This window comes from Neolamprologus brichardi, chromosome 1 (genome assembly GCF_056152115.1).
Source record: "Neolamprologus brichardi isolate AB-2024 chromosome 1, ASM5615211v1, whole genome shotgun sequence".
Classification (NCBI taxonomy): Eukaryota; Metazoa; Chordata; class Actinopteri; order Cichliformes; family Cichlidae; genus Neolamprologus; species Neolamprologus brichardi.
This window is the reverse complement of record NC_142104.1, coordinates 15,744,863-15,758,667: the sequence shown is the minus strand read 5'-3', so window position 1 is coordinate 15,758,667 and position 13,805 is coordinate 15,744,863. Positions and strand designations below refer to the sequence as shown.

The following is a 13,805-nucleotide window of genomic DNA, read 5'->3' as shown; positions in this document are numbered from 1 at the left end:
ACAAGACTTGTAATAAAGCAAGAGAGTTATGATTACCTCAAGAGCCCCTTGTGAAAAAAAAAGATGTAGGAGAGTGAAAGAAAGACAGAGCAGGATGCGCAAGCGGTAGAGTTAATAAGTTCACGGGGAAAAAAAGATATGAGAAAGGTTCTACAAATTTATTCAATTCAATTTCATATGCAATCATGTGACTACAATTAAAATCATCTTCATTGCTCTAAATGTCATCTTACCACACAGGCTAACTGTGATAAGTTCATTTTATTTGTTACATTGTTCCAAATATAACAAACGAGAAGTGTACAGTGTAAATATGCAGTGTTTAAATTGAGAAGTAAATGGTTTCAAGAAAATGGAGAATTGCTGTAACTAATGACAACAACTGAGAAAAACAGAAGGTGCTAAAAGAGTAAGTGGCAGCCCTGATTGAAAAAATTCCATGCACAAACCACTGTAATTGTACTGTGATTGCTACAAAAATAAAAGCAAAGCATGGCCCATGTAAATGCCATGCAGTGATTACGCTGCAACCTTCTTTGGAGTAAACATAATCACCTTAAGATATTGCTCTTATTTGTGAAAACGTTGCTGATATTATAGCAATTTTGCATGCAAGATGGCTATGTGTGTGATTTTCTGTTTTCTTTCTGTCTTTCTACATAACCCCTGGTCTTCCTCTCTTGCCATCAGAACGCTAACAACTTGTGGCACTTAGTTAACTTGAGACAACATGATGTCTTCAGTCTGTATGTGTGTGTCTGCATCTTGTCTGCAGTGTATGTCTCAGTGTGCATGACAGTGAGTCCACCCTGGGGAGTGGTTTGTGCACGCGCGTGTGTGTGTGTGTGTGTGTGTGTGCACTATTTTTAGGCACATCTCAAACAGAATGCATCTTGGGAAAAGGTACGAGTTCAGCCGAGCGAGCATGATTCTTACAGTCAGTTCTCTCTCTTTTTTCTCTTTCTTCTTTTCTCTCCATTACTTTTCACTTTTCGTTACTAATTTCCCCGTCTTGCTCGTCTTTTCATATCCTCATTTTTCTATTTCCCTTATTTTTTTTAATACAAATTGTAATTTGCCATTACTACAGTATTTCTCACTACACCCATCCACTAACAAATTGTCTTCAAACAAAGACAATTTGTTAACAATCATGTTTTACTACTGTCATGAATGCAACCAAAGGTGCTCTGCCAAACTGGGTACTAGTACCTGAATTTAAGTATACATGTCTATTTTTAACTTCCAGCAAAGACTTTGGAATTGATGTGAAAATGACTTGAAAAGCCTCCTAGCATTTATTCTCTCTTTGGTATTCTGTGGGTGCTCTCCACCTCACACTGCAACCCCTCCTCTCTTCCCTGCTTTCTCTCCCAGTCAGAGGAACGTTTGGTATTCCAGGGATTGTCTGCGCTTCTTTTCTCTCCAGTCTACTCTCCTGCTTTTCTCCCCTCCTTACTTTTTCCAACTATCTTCTCTTGCATCTTGATGCCTCTTCTTTTTGCCTTTTTTTTTTAAGTGTATACAAGCCTTTTTTTAAATTGTTTTTTCAACACGTCACAGAATAAGAATTCATTCATTTATGGGTGATAAGCATGGGTCAAGGTCAGACGTGCCATTACCTTACACATTCTGCCCCGTGTCCTTTAAAAATAACAAAATCAAACTATATCTAAATGCAGAGGCTTAAAATACAGTCAGTCAGGAGACAGACATGTTAGTACACACAGAATATGAGACAGTTGTCATCAAGTATAGCCTAAAGGGACTGATCTGATCACCAAATAAACTGCAGTGAGTGCTGGGATTGTCCTCTCAATGTTCTCTGCCTGAAAACAGTGAAGAAGTCTTGTATCAATAACAGTAAAATCGAATTGCATCGTAAAAATGTGACCACGCATCAGAGGTAGAGAGAGAAAAGTTCAGAAAACAGAAAAAGGTTTTATTAAAAAAAGTGCAAGTTACAGCGACAATGAAACTTCAGGGGTGCATTATATTTTATGAGCACTGTTACTTTGTGTAGTTTGATTTGGTTTTAAACTCGATGGTTATAATCTTGCTACGTTTTATGTTGTACTGGCAACATAAGTTATTATTTTCACTTTCAGCATTTGGTTTTTTTATACACAGCACTATGGTTGTTGGTAACCTTGCTTTAAATTTCTTCCCTGTTAGTTTATATATTTTTATTTTGTGAAAAAGTTGCATTCATCAATTTTTTTTAACTGTTCAACCAACTTATAATTGCAGGACGGGTGAAGGTTACGTCTGCTCTCCACATAAAGGTGGTTTACACACTGGACAGGTTGCCAGGGCAACCAAAAAGATACAGCCAATTGCTCACTTTTACAGGCACACCTATAAGAAATTCAGGATCCCCACTATGACACCCTAGAACAAAGGTTAAGGTTAGTTATTTGTATAGGATGTTCTAAAACAAGTCTAATTTCACTTTACCTACAAACATCTGCCATGAAAACCCCCCCAAAAAAACCAAAAAACAACTTTATACTTATCCATCTTATCTTACTTGCAAGATATATGTAAGATGAAGCGATAGCATTTAAACATTGCAACTTCTGTAGCTATAATGGTATGGTATCAATGAAATGGCTCCAAATTTCTGTGTATACAGTCAGGTACAATGATGGGAATCAAACAAAAAGCATAAAAATATCCAGATATCCAGTTGAGATTCAGGTCAGAGCAGCATTTAATTTGAAACTTTTAAAATGTAGAATCCAGAAACCTCTCTGAACTCCAGCAGAATATGCTATTTGGAATCCCATTATACACTCCAGACTTCTGCAGTTTCTCATAAGGTTAGTGACATTGTTTACCAGAATCTTTGTTTCTTTTTCTTTTTCTTACTAAGGTTGGTATTGATTGATTTTTTTAAAGTAACTGCACATATATAAACTGTCTTCACCTACACAGAATAAGACTGTTGATGTCCTCTAACTCAGCGGTCCCCAACCTGTCAGAGGCCCGGGGGTAAATAAAAGTAGTACCGGTACGAAAAAAAAGAAGATTTATTCATAACACACGTAAAAAGACCCAGGAAAACCGAGTTAACAATAAAAACGATAACAAAATAACGCTTAAAACCGATAAAAACCCTGAAAACCATACATTTCACACCTGAGCCTCAACTCGACTCACGGACCGGTAGCGGTCCGAGGCCTGGGGGTTGGGGACCGCTGCCTTAAAGGCCGGCCCGTGAAAATATTGTCGGGCATAAACCGGTCCATGGTGCAAAAAAGGTTGGGGACCGCTGCTCTAACTTATATTTGGCACTGCATCCCCCAAACAGTTTCCTTAATGTATCTGTCTGTATATTCATATTATAAACTACAATAGCACTGCAAACTCTATTCTTCAAAAGGTCAGTGAAGTAGAATCAAGAGAATGAACATATCACAGTTTAACAAAAGAAGCAACAGCAGAATAGCAGAATCGCTGCACTTGACTGTTTCAGTTCTCACTATGTGTACATAATAAACAAGTAACTGGGTTTATGCATGATTAATGAGCAATACACGTGTATAAAAATGTATTTTGCTAAGACAGAACATTAATCAATTATTCATAATGACATTTTTTTTTTTTTTTTTTTTTTTTTTTTTTATCGATGTATGTCTGCTGCTGACGAAAAATAAATAAATAAATAACCTGGCAGCACAGTTCTCGTTTCTCTTGGCTTCTTTACTTCTCTAGATATGATACCATTTGACAGACCTATTTAATATTTTGCTATGATGGGACCAATGATCTACAAACACCTATATTAGAGATTTTAATGAACCCTCATTCAAATATACTCATGTATCAAAAATGAATGTGAAAAGAAGAAAGCTGAAGACTGTAATTTATCGGCAGAAGTGTGTAAGTCTGAAATATTCCTGTATTGAGATGTGTATGTTTGAGGGCTTTCTTTCCCTCCCCCTGTGATGGACCTCTCGGCCTGTCTGGGATGTTTGCTGGGTGTCACACATAGGAGTTAGATTAGGCTGAAGACCTCTATAACCCTCTAAAGTATAACTGGCTTTAGCTAAATGATTGATGTCTTTATTTTTTTTTATAACAAAACATACAAAGATTCCCCATTTTAAGAGAAAGGCTAGTGCATCTTATATGATATTGTTGGAATGAAAAGAAAATCTAAAAATATCTGTTATTTATTTCTGTTATGTCTTAATGGGAACTTGGGAAAACATAAATCTGACAAGGAGTTTATTTGTGTAGGAGAGAGACTACCAAGTGATCAAAATTTTATATAGATATTCATTGGAACAATTTTAAAAGCCACAACCAGAATTTGATTATAATCTTCCCATTTTCTTTGGATGGCACTGATGTGTTAAAGATTTAAGGTGTGAGACAGAGCCAGAGTTACAAACTCAGACAGCGGAAGCCAGAGAGGAATTGAAAGCATGACTGAGAGTCGGAGAGAGAGCGTAGCTAAAATGACAGTAAGCGAGCACTTTCTGTCTCGAAGATTTTAACACAGATGTTATAAGCTCCGCTTATCATCAGAGAGAGAAACAGAGAGGATAAAAAGGGGCGAACAGATATGAAAATGCTAAAGAAACCTTTTATCTCTGCCCCTCAATTCACATTCGGTTATTGCAGAGCATTGGAATTGCACTGAATTGTAACTGGTGGAACATGAGATAAGAAAATCTAAACATGGGGGGCCTTAAGTCATGTTATTATGAATCACATACTTTATAAATCTCCAAATGTTTAAATTTCAGTGAATGCAGCATTAAATTATGGGGTCAGTAATAGGGTAAGCAATGCTCAAATTGTGTTATGGCCAGTCTCAATGTCATATGTTATTACAGTATGTGTGTGACTTTGAAAACATCCTTTCTAGTAGAATATTTAGCAAGAAAATCAAGACCACTAAAGCAGCTGTGGCCTCATATAATCTGCATTAATTAATAATGTGTTTAATGCCAGGCATCACATCAGTCTAAGTGGGACAGCCCCCAGGAATATGGCTAGGTTTACAATGGCACCAGTGGTGCCACTAGAATGCCACGCTGAATCACTGCACCTGCTTCAAACTCCAATTGGCCAGGAATGTAAAACAGTATCTTGATTTCAACACAATATAATTTGATGGATCCCAGCAAGCCCTTTAAGCCTGAAAAACAGATTGAACCAATTTCAGCACCATTTAGGCAAAAGCTGTCCAATGCCCTTTTCTGGTTATAAGACTAAAACACTGGTTTCTTCTCTGACACGTAACTGTCACACAAGACAGACAATAAAGTTTTCATATGGTTGATTTTATTGAATAAATCTAATTTCTGAAGAGAAATGAACAATTCCAAGCTACATTATCAAGCAGGTGTTTCCAAATAAACATTACCAGGGAAAATACCGACCTAAGGATCCATTGGTGAAATTTGAATTAGCTAATAAAGAGATTTCCAAATAAAATCAATTGACAAATGAAATAGAGTTAGTTGCTTGCGTGATCATTCTTGACTTGCTTAATAATAATTTCTCCTTTGAAATTGGAAACAGAGAATATTCGCCTTTCATCTAAAAGCTATGCCTTACAACTGAATCAAGCACAAATTGTGAATGGTCTCCTTTCCAACCAAGTCCACACAGTTTTCCTGCCGCTTAGTACACAGCTGGTGAGTGTCTGAAGGCAAGCTATTGTTTTCTATACAAAATCCAGGCAACCGCAGCAATCTGCCAGCTATCAAAGCAATCGCAAGGTGCAGCACTGTATACCTCTTTGAAACCAATTTTACCTAGTGACAGCAACCTACCATAAAACCCCAGCTGAATATTTGCCGAAAACACACTTTAATTAAAAGGCTTACCTGTATGCAAAAACATAAAGTGTACAGATTAGTAGTTGGGAGACAAGTTAAGGGATTGTGACTGAAATTTTTGTTGGTGGAACTGAACTCAGCAACCGGCAGTGAATTTTTGTGCAGAGGTTTCAAACATACATATAACTTTCTGTGTATGTGGTCTGACATTTTTAACAGCTCAAGATAAGCTCAATAAAACATCAAATAAAACCAGTACATATACGCCAGATAAAGGGTGCTAAGTTCAAGCAATGTTATATTGACTCAAATATGTTGTGGTAACTTAATTACACAATCACAACACTCACTAAAAGTGTGTGTGTGTGTCTGTGTGGGAGAGTGTGTGAGACAGGGGTTCTTGGCTGTGACAACATGATTTGACGATGGTGATATTACCCACGAACACTTCTGCGTTACACCGCCATGGCCACACACACACACACACACACACAGCAGGACAGTTGACATTGCTGCTTCGATCGATGTCGCAGACTAAAGCTGGCGTCAGTACCAACAGCGTTATATGAACCAATCCCACAGTGAAGAGCTTCCTATGGTGTTTCAGTCAATATGGGTTAATGGTGTATCGGACTGCTTCTCTCTTTCCTCTCTCACTCTTTCACTCTCTTCACCTCTTCTGAGCACACAGATACACAAATGTGTAGCAGCACCTGACTGTCCAAGTTGACAAATACACCAGTAGTCTTTCCTTCCTTTAATGATTTGCTGTGTTTGCTCTAAGAAGCTTCCCTGCTGAATCCATTGGCTTAGACGAAACACGCAAGCCTATTATTCTCAATGAAGGGCACACAGATACTGATAGGACCAAGGGATAACAGGTCGATATGAAGAAAAAATAGGCTATGCATTGGTAACAGTGAAATGCAGTAAATGTCAGTTGTAATATAATCACTGATTTCACGCCTAAATAAATCATTATTCAGAATGGAAGGAAGTGACATTTGAGTTTTTGTATGAATAACTTTTAGTCAGTTTCCTGCTGCCATTCATTTAAGATATGAAGACATATGTTTGGGGGTGGAGGGTGGAGGAGCTTTACTTTATAACATCTTATTAAGGGATAGTCACATAAACATCAATTGAGTCTCAATAATCTCACTAATTTCCATTTCATGCTGCCAATATTTTATACAGTTACACTGGTATGTATTCAACCGCTTTCCTCAGCGAGTTCATCAAAAAGGGAACCCTAATGAATTCATGTTCCTTTAGAATGACTAAGGCTTGTTTAGAATTTAACATTCATTCAAATCGACCGAGTCTATGTTGCCTTCGCCAATAGTTCTACGACGTAGTGAAAACAGTTATTATCGGGAATCTATAAATGTTAAATATAGAACACAGTCAGTTTATCTCAGCAGTTATAGTGTTTAGAAGAAATAGCGCTGACTGAATTATCCAGACAGCCTCCACAGCATAATGGAAAGTGTGATGTGAGATATTTTTAGGAATCACTGGTGCGTGTGGTAATCTCTGAAGATCCAGCTGGATCCAGTAGATTGGTGGTAAGCTGTAAATAAAGGAAGGTAGAAAATGGATTTTAAAGTGCAACATGAGATAGACCAAGCTCACTGGATCTATGAGAATAATGTAGTTGTGTTCCTTTTTCTCTCTCACTAGTTTATCTCATTAAAGAAAGAAAGTTTGATTTCATGAACTGTAACAGTTCACATAAATCCCCTCCTAACAAAGACTAGGGCTGCACCTATGTTTTTAATGTTCCGAGTCTTTTGTTTTTTATTTGCAAGCTGTAAGCACAATTTCCTCCGCAGGAGGTTCATTCAATAGAATAACTATACTATTTGAACTTATTAATGGCATCTGTAATGATGGATTTCTCTTTCTAATGTCTCTATAGAGGCACACTTTCTCTGACTACAACAATAGCTGGAGGGAAATATCATAAAATCAATGAATCAGTTAAATCCCCATGAAGCCAACTATTTTTGTCCAGTACATTTCCAGTGTTACTAACTTTAATGCAAACAGCAGGAGCACTTTGAGGCTTACTAAACCCTGCTGTTAAAAGGATCAGTGAATCTGAGTAGTAGTAGTAGTAAGCAGAAAAAACAAATAACTACATACCTAATTTAAAAAAAATAAAATAAGTTATTTGGCTGTTGAGGTAAACAGTCTGACTGAATTAATGTTGAATAAGTGAATGTATGGTGAAATTAACATAAAAAGCTGCAAAAGACATATTTAAGATAAACATAGAGGCTCAAATGCCTTCATTATAAACTACTATCCATAAAACTGAAGTTTGAAGACCACTCCTCTAAATAATACTTTTGTCTGCCAACACACCGTATTTTGTATTCATATTATGCCACGACTCCTTCTACAATAGTGCAATTTTCTGCAATGGCTATTTGCAACCCTCTGAGATTTAGTACGGCGAAACTCTGTGAAATAAAGGCTCCACTATGAAAACTATCTGGCTAGAGGCATCGGAAAAAACTCTAGATGAATAAATCTTTCTTATGTGTAACATCATGAGTAAGGACCCAAAATCCCCAAGCAGGAGGCTGCGATCTTTTTGCATCTCGTCCAATGGATGGTGGCTACAGGGCTCTTGCCACAGCCTGTGCAAAGCCTTGCATCAAGTCAGCAAGATTTGGAAGCTCCTAGAAGTGTTCCTAATGGATTCTACACCAGTCTACACCACGGACAGACAGACAGAGGGAGAGAGAGAGAGAGAGAGAGAGAGAGGAAATGCCAACACCAAGGGGGATGAACTTCCTGCAATTTTACAGATACACACACATTCAGGCATGGGTACACACACATTACATGTTGTAATGCGGTGTAAAAGTGACACCTCATAATAACATACAGATAATGACACGGTGGATATTACCACAACAACAACAAAAATGCTCATGACCAGCAGTAACACATGTGCCTGAATATGTACACACACAAGCAGGCGGTCTTCTTTTACTTCCCTGATCCACATTCACACATTCTTGTCTTTACTGTGGCTTTACCAGAGTGATGCCTATGCCTAGTGATGCCATAGGGGAACGTGTGTGCGTGTGTGTGTGTGTGTGTGTCTTTAAAGTGCAAAGCCCCTTTTAACAGTTTCCAGGTCATTTTATTTTCTTCACAGAAGTCCCTCAACAGGAGGAGAAACTCTGCAGCTAGCTTAGGGAATACAAAGAAAAACAAAAGTACACTCAGGCTCTTTCTTTGTGAGTGTGGGCACATTTGTACGTGTTAGTGTTGTCATGGTCCTGGGTCAGTGACCCAGCGCTTTCAGTTGATGATTATCACTTTCTAGTTTATTTCTGATCTTGTATTGGTTGTTGGTGTTTGGTTGTGTTTATCTTCCCTACCTGCGTCTCCCTTGGTGCTCTGTTCATGTCCTCGTGTTGTTATGTAAAACAGTCTGTGTGTTTCCTGTTTTACTTTGTAGGGTTGTGTCTCGTTATGTCCATTAGTTCCAGCTGTGTCCCCTCCTGTGTGCCATTTCCTGATTACCTGGTGTGTGTATTTATAGTGGGTGTCGGTCTGTGTTCGTTGTCGGCTCGTCTGTGTTTCATGGTGTCTGTTCCTCGTCTGTGTCTCTCTGCCTCCCACCCCATTTGTATGATCCGGTTTGTTATTTAGCTCACCCAGTTTAGGTTTATGTTCTGTCCTGCCCTCAGTTCTGTTATTTGTACACTGTAAATTAAACCCTCACTCAAATCACCATATCGGCTGTCTGCATTTTGGGTCCTCCGTTTCCTCCACACCACACGGCTCACCCCGCCAGCCGTGACAAGTGTAAAGTTATTGTTAAACATTAATTAAGACTTTGAACTGGATTTTTCTGTTTTGTATTAATGGTCAAATAATCTTTTTAGGAAAAGCTACAAATGTCCAGAAAACTAAGCATTTACTTATTTCAGACTTGTGGGACATAAAGTGGGACGTCAGTGGAATTGTGCTTGATGCGAATCATCGATCAAATTGGAGTGAGAGTTGTTTGGAGGATGAGTTGCTGCCTTGGGCTCTTTCTGAGCAGTTTTTGGAGTGCATTGTTCTGCTGCCCCTTGAGAGCACCATTGCAATGAGGGTATGCTAAACTGTTTACAGCTTTTAATGTATTTGATAAGAGAAAATAAAGGTCTGTCATCGCTTTGCATTTCTATTATATTGTTTTAAAACAAAAGAAATAGACTGACATATCATATGGGTGGGTAAAAAGCACTTCAGCTACACTCACAATAGAAAACAACAACAAACAGTTCATTTACTTTGTGAATGCAAAAGTAAGGCTTTGTATCTGCTGGGTTTCTTCTTACAGGTAGCACCACTTAACAAATGCTCGGGGGAAGTGCTGGTAGTGCTCCTTGTTGCTAAGTGACAATTGCGAACTTATTTGAGGCGAGGCAGCCTTTTACTAAAAGTTTAACTATTTATAACTTTCTGCATTTTGCACCCAGCTCAAACAGGAATGTGCACCAAGAAATCAAAAATAAGTAGAATTGTGAAAAAAGAGTGCTATTGGACACACGTCAAAATCCATATAGTTTCCATAGCTGGGGCTACAGGTCTAACTCCTGATGAAGCAGCTGTAAGAGCACATAAATATTTCAAATGATTTTATGACTGCTATTTTCTAGGGGAAACAGATGGAGGTGATGGCGAGGGAGAGGGGAGAATTGCATGTGACAAAAATTCTAAATTCAGGACCCCCCCAAACGCCATCATAGCATCATGACTGTTAATAAAAGATGAGTGAAGCACTTCTCATTTTTTTCCTTCTTCCAGTCGTGTCTTCTGTTTTGTTTTTTTTGTTTTTTAAGGGGAGAGTGTTCGTGATCTCATTTTGGATGTTGGTCTTCTGGTATTATATTGTGTCGTGAAGTCAACAAATGAGAAATATAGACAGATATGAATACCACCCTTCTGTTTATCAACTCTTCCCCAATCTTCCTGGTTATCTATCTCTACACCTCTCTCTCTCTTTCAGATTCTGTATTTACTTCTTTCTCTGCATTTTTCTTTCCCCTCTTTCTCTTTCTGCTTCAGGGGAAATTAATTGATGATTATCGTGCCTTGCAGAGTTGGTATGCAAACCTGCTTTTTTTTTTATCAGTAAGGCTTGCTTTTTCACCACTTATAGCTTTATTTGACAGCACCCCCCACCCCCACCCCAACCCCCCTTCTTTCTCCTCTCACTCTATCTATCCCTCTCTTAGGTGACTGGGGTCTTATCAGTAAGCTATGTGCTCAGACTTATAGTTCAATTTGGTCTCCTTTAATAAAAGGATAGAACTGAGAGAAGATTTGTTAAGTGAATTGGCTATGTGAGCAGAGACAGGGGCATATACAGACAGAGACTGGTTGTTAACGGCAATAGAAAAAAATGGATTCTATTCTAGTGTGGTTCAGTTTAAATGAAGAGGTGCAAAAAAAAACCTCTTAAGTAATGTAGAAGAGAATGTCATGGGAAAAGAAACACAAGGAGGCAATCTGCTAAAGGATAGTGAAAAATTTGCTGAGGACTGAGAACACATATTTTCATGAATCCAAGGGCACTGTCCCCAACTTTCAGACAATGTTGCAAAATGAGTGTCAACCAGAATAGCCCCACGACATCCTTAAGGGGAATCGGGTGAATGTCATCCTTCCAAGGGGTGCAGCCACCAGAGACTTTTTTTGTTTAACTACTTGAATGACCGAGTCATCCCCTCATACACAGACTCTGTGCTTTCTACTGAAGGCATGTCTGTCAGATTGAGGAGATCTCTAACCCTACTGAGTATCCCTTTCACAGCTTGATTATATCCCCAGTTCAAGTCAGAAGCACCTCATCCAAACCAAAAACAGTGTAGGCAGAAAGTTGCTTCTACCTCCAGAGTCATCCGACAGGGTGTCAGAATCCCTTCGAGATCAACAGAAAGTCTTGTTTCACAGCCCCTCTTAACTACACACACCCATGTTTTTCAATCAGTCACTGTCAGAGTCATGCTCTGCTTTGTCTGTTGGTGCCTATTAGCTGTCTGTAGGGTCCCACGAGCCAAATAAACTTGATAGGACAGCTTCTTCAGTGTGACAACTCTGGCCAGCAACATTTGTTTCTGGTATTGTTGACATGACATGGCAACAATGAAGGTGGAAAACATTATCCACTCAGACTTAATGTTCCCAATCTTGTTTTGGAGTGCTGCCGAAGCTTAGTTGCGAGTTGAAGATCCCTGGCAAATAGGGTTTTGCTAGATACTCTGAGGGCACCTTTGCTACATGTAATCCAACTCACCATCAGGTGGTGATAAGTTAGCAGCTCAGCTCCACCTTTTACTTATGTGTCAAAGACATAGGTAAAGATCTGATGATGCAGTTAAAACCTAGGGTGTCCTGGTGCCAAGTATACTTATGCTCAAACATGGTGTTTGTTATAGACAAACTGAGATGAGCCCTGAAGTCCAATACCAAATCAATACTTGGGTTCAGATTAGGAAGACCATTACTTCCAGTCAGTCTAACAGTCTCACTGTGATCATGCAGTCCCCCCATAAAAGTCCCCAGTAGTGACAGTAAATACTAAATAGTTATGAATTCAAGTTCCTGTCTTTGTGACACATTCTTAACATTTTTTTAGAATAATATTCAAATTGACATTTTTTTATTTTTTATTTTTTTTAGACATTGACAGTGTAGTCTGTATATTCACATGGCTTAACCGTTAAATGCACAGTCCTAACATCACGTTCACCCTTCAAATCTAAATCGGAACATTTTAGGTGGTCCCACTTTCTTAATGAATTAGAAGAAATCAAACAACACTGAAATATCTTAAAACTAAATATAATTGTTGATTTGGATTTTGCCTAATTGGTGACAGGAGCAGAGACGTTTTTTATATTTTTTATGCCAAGCTTTAAAGTGAAGTTCTTGATGAGACCGCTAAGAAGTGTTTTTCTGTTATGCAGGTCAAAATGCCATGGCCACATTCATAATTTAGTGGGTCAGGGCCGTTTGGGTTTTGTTTGACAGCTGTGTTATGTTGTTTCAGGTGGCAGCGTTATGTTTCCATGAATACCATGTGACACGCTCTCTCTGCGACTGTGTGTTTTCTGGGTGAGAGAGCGCCTTTTTCTTCTTGTTGTTATGCTAGAGCTACGCCAAGCAGTTGGGTTAGCGGCAGTGATTTTCTGTTGAAAATAAACGGCTGTGCTCCCTGGCAATACGGGGAAGCAAGACCAACGACACCTCTGTCTCCTTGCCTGAGCTCGCCACATTGGTGTCAGAAGTGGGATAGCTCACCCTGGCCGGAATGAAGAGAGACATTCAGAGGCTGGAGCAAGCCGTCGAGGAGAGCATTCGCTGCTTGGGGAGCTGGCGATTGACGAGCGAGGAAGCGACCCATGTAAGTCCCCCGATGGGTCCCGACAGCGCGAGCGCGGTGTAGTGAGGGGACCACCGCTCCATCTTCCTGCCCCCCTCCAAGGATGATGCATGGTGGTGGACCAAGTCGGGGACCTCAAGGGACTCTACCTGAGCTGCCGTGTTGAGGACCAGCCCTGCCGAGCCCTGGTAGACACGGAGTCTACTATTTCCCTAATACGACCTGGTGTGCACCCTGGAACTTCCGGGCCGCTTGTGATGGGTTGGTCACCCACCGACCAGCTGATGACGGTGACAGGGGAGAGAACTGACATGCGGGGGAAGAAACCGTTGCAGATCCGAGTGAAGGATCTGGAGCTGGTGCACGACTTCTGGCTTGCTGACGTCCAAGATCAGTGCATCATCGGCCTTGATCTGCTGACCCGCTGGGGGGCCTGCGTTGACACCGTGAAGCTGGCCATCACTCTTAGTACAGAGACTCTGGCCCTCCAGGGCAGTCAAAAGCTGGGAATGGGGGGGACCAGAGACAGAAAAGCCAGGCTTCTGGCAGCTGCCGCTCAACAGACTTCGGGCGTCGGTGGCTCTGGATCATCTCTACTCACCTCA

The 13,805-nt window shown here is 39.8% G+C and overlaps 1 protein-coding gene across 2 annotated transcripts in view; it reads right to left on the bottom strand.

Annotated features, from left to right (window-relative positions):
* Positions 1-13,805, bottom strand: part of LOC102783723 (CUB and sushi domain-containing protein 1-like) — a 448,866-nt gene that overhangs the window by 266,874 nt on the left and 168,187 nt on the right. The gene's annotated exons all lie outside the window — the stretch shown is intronic.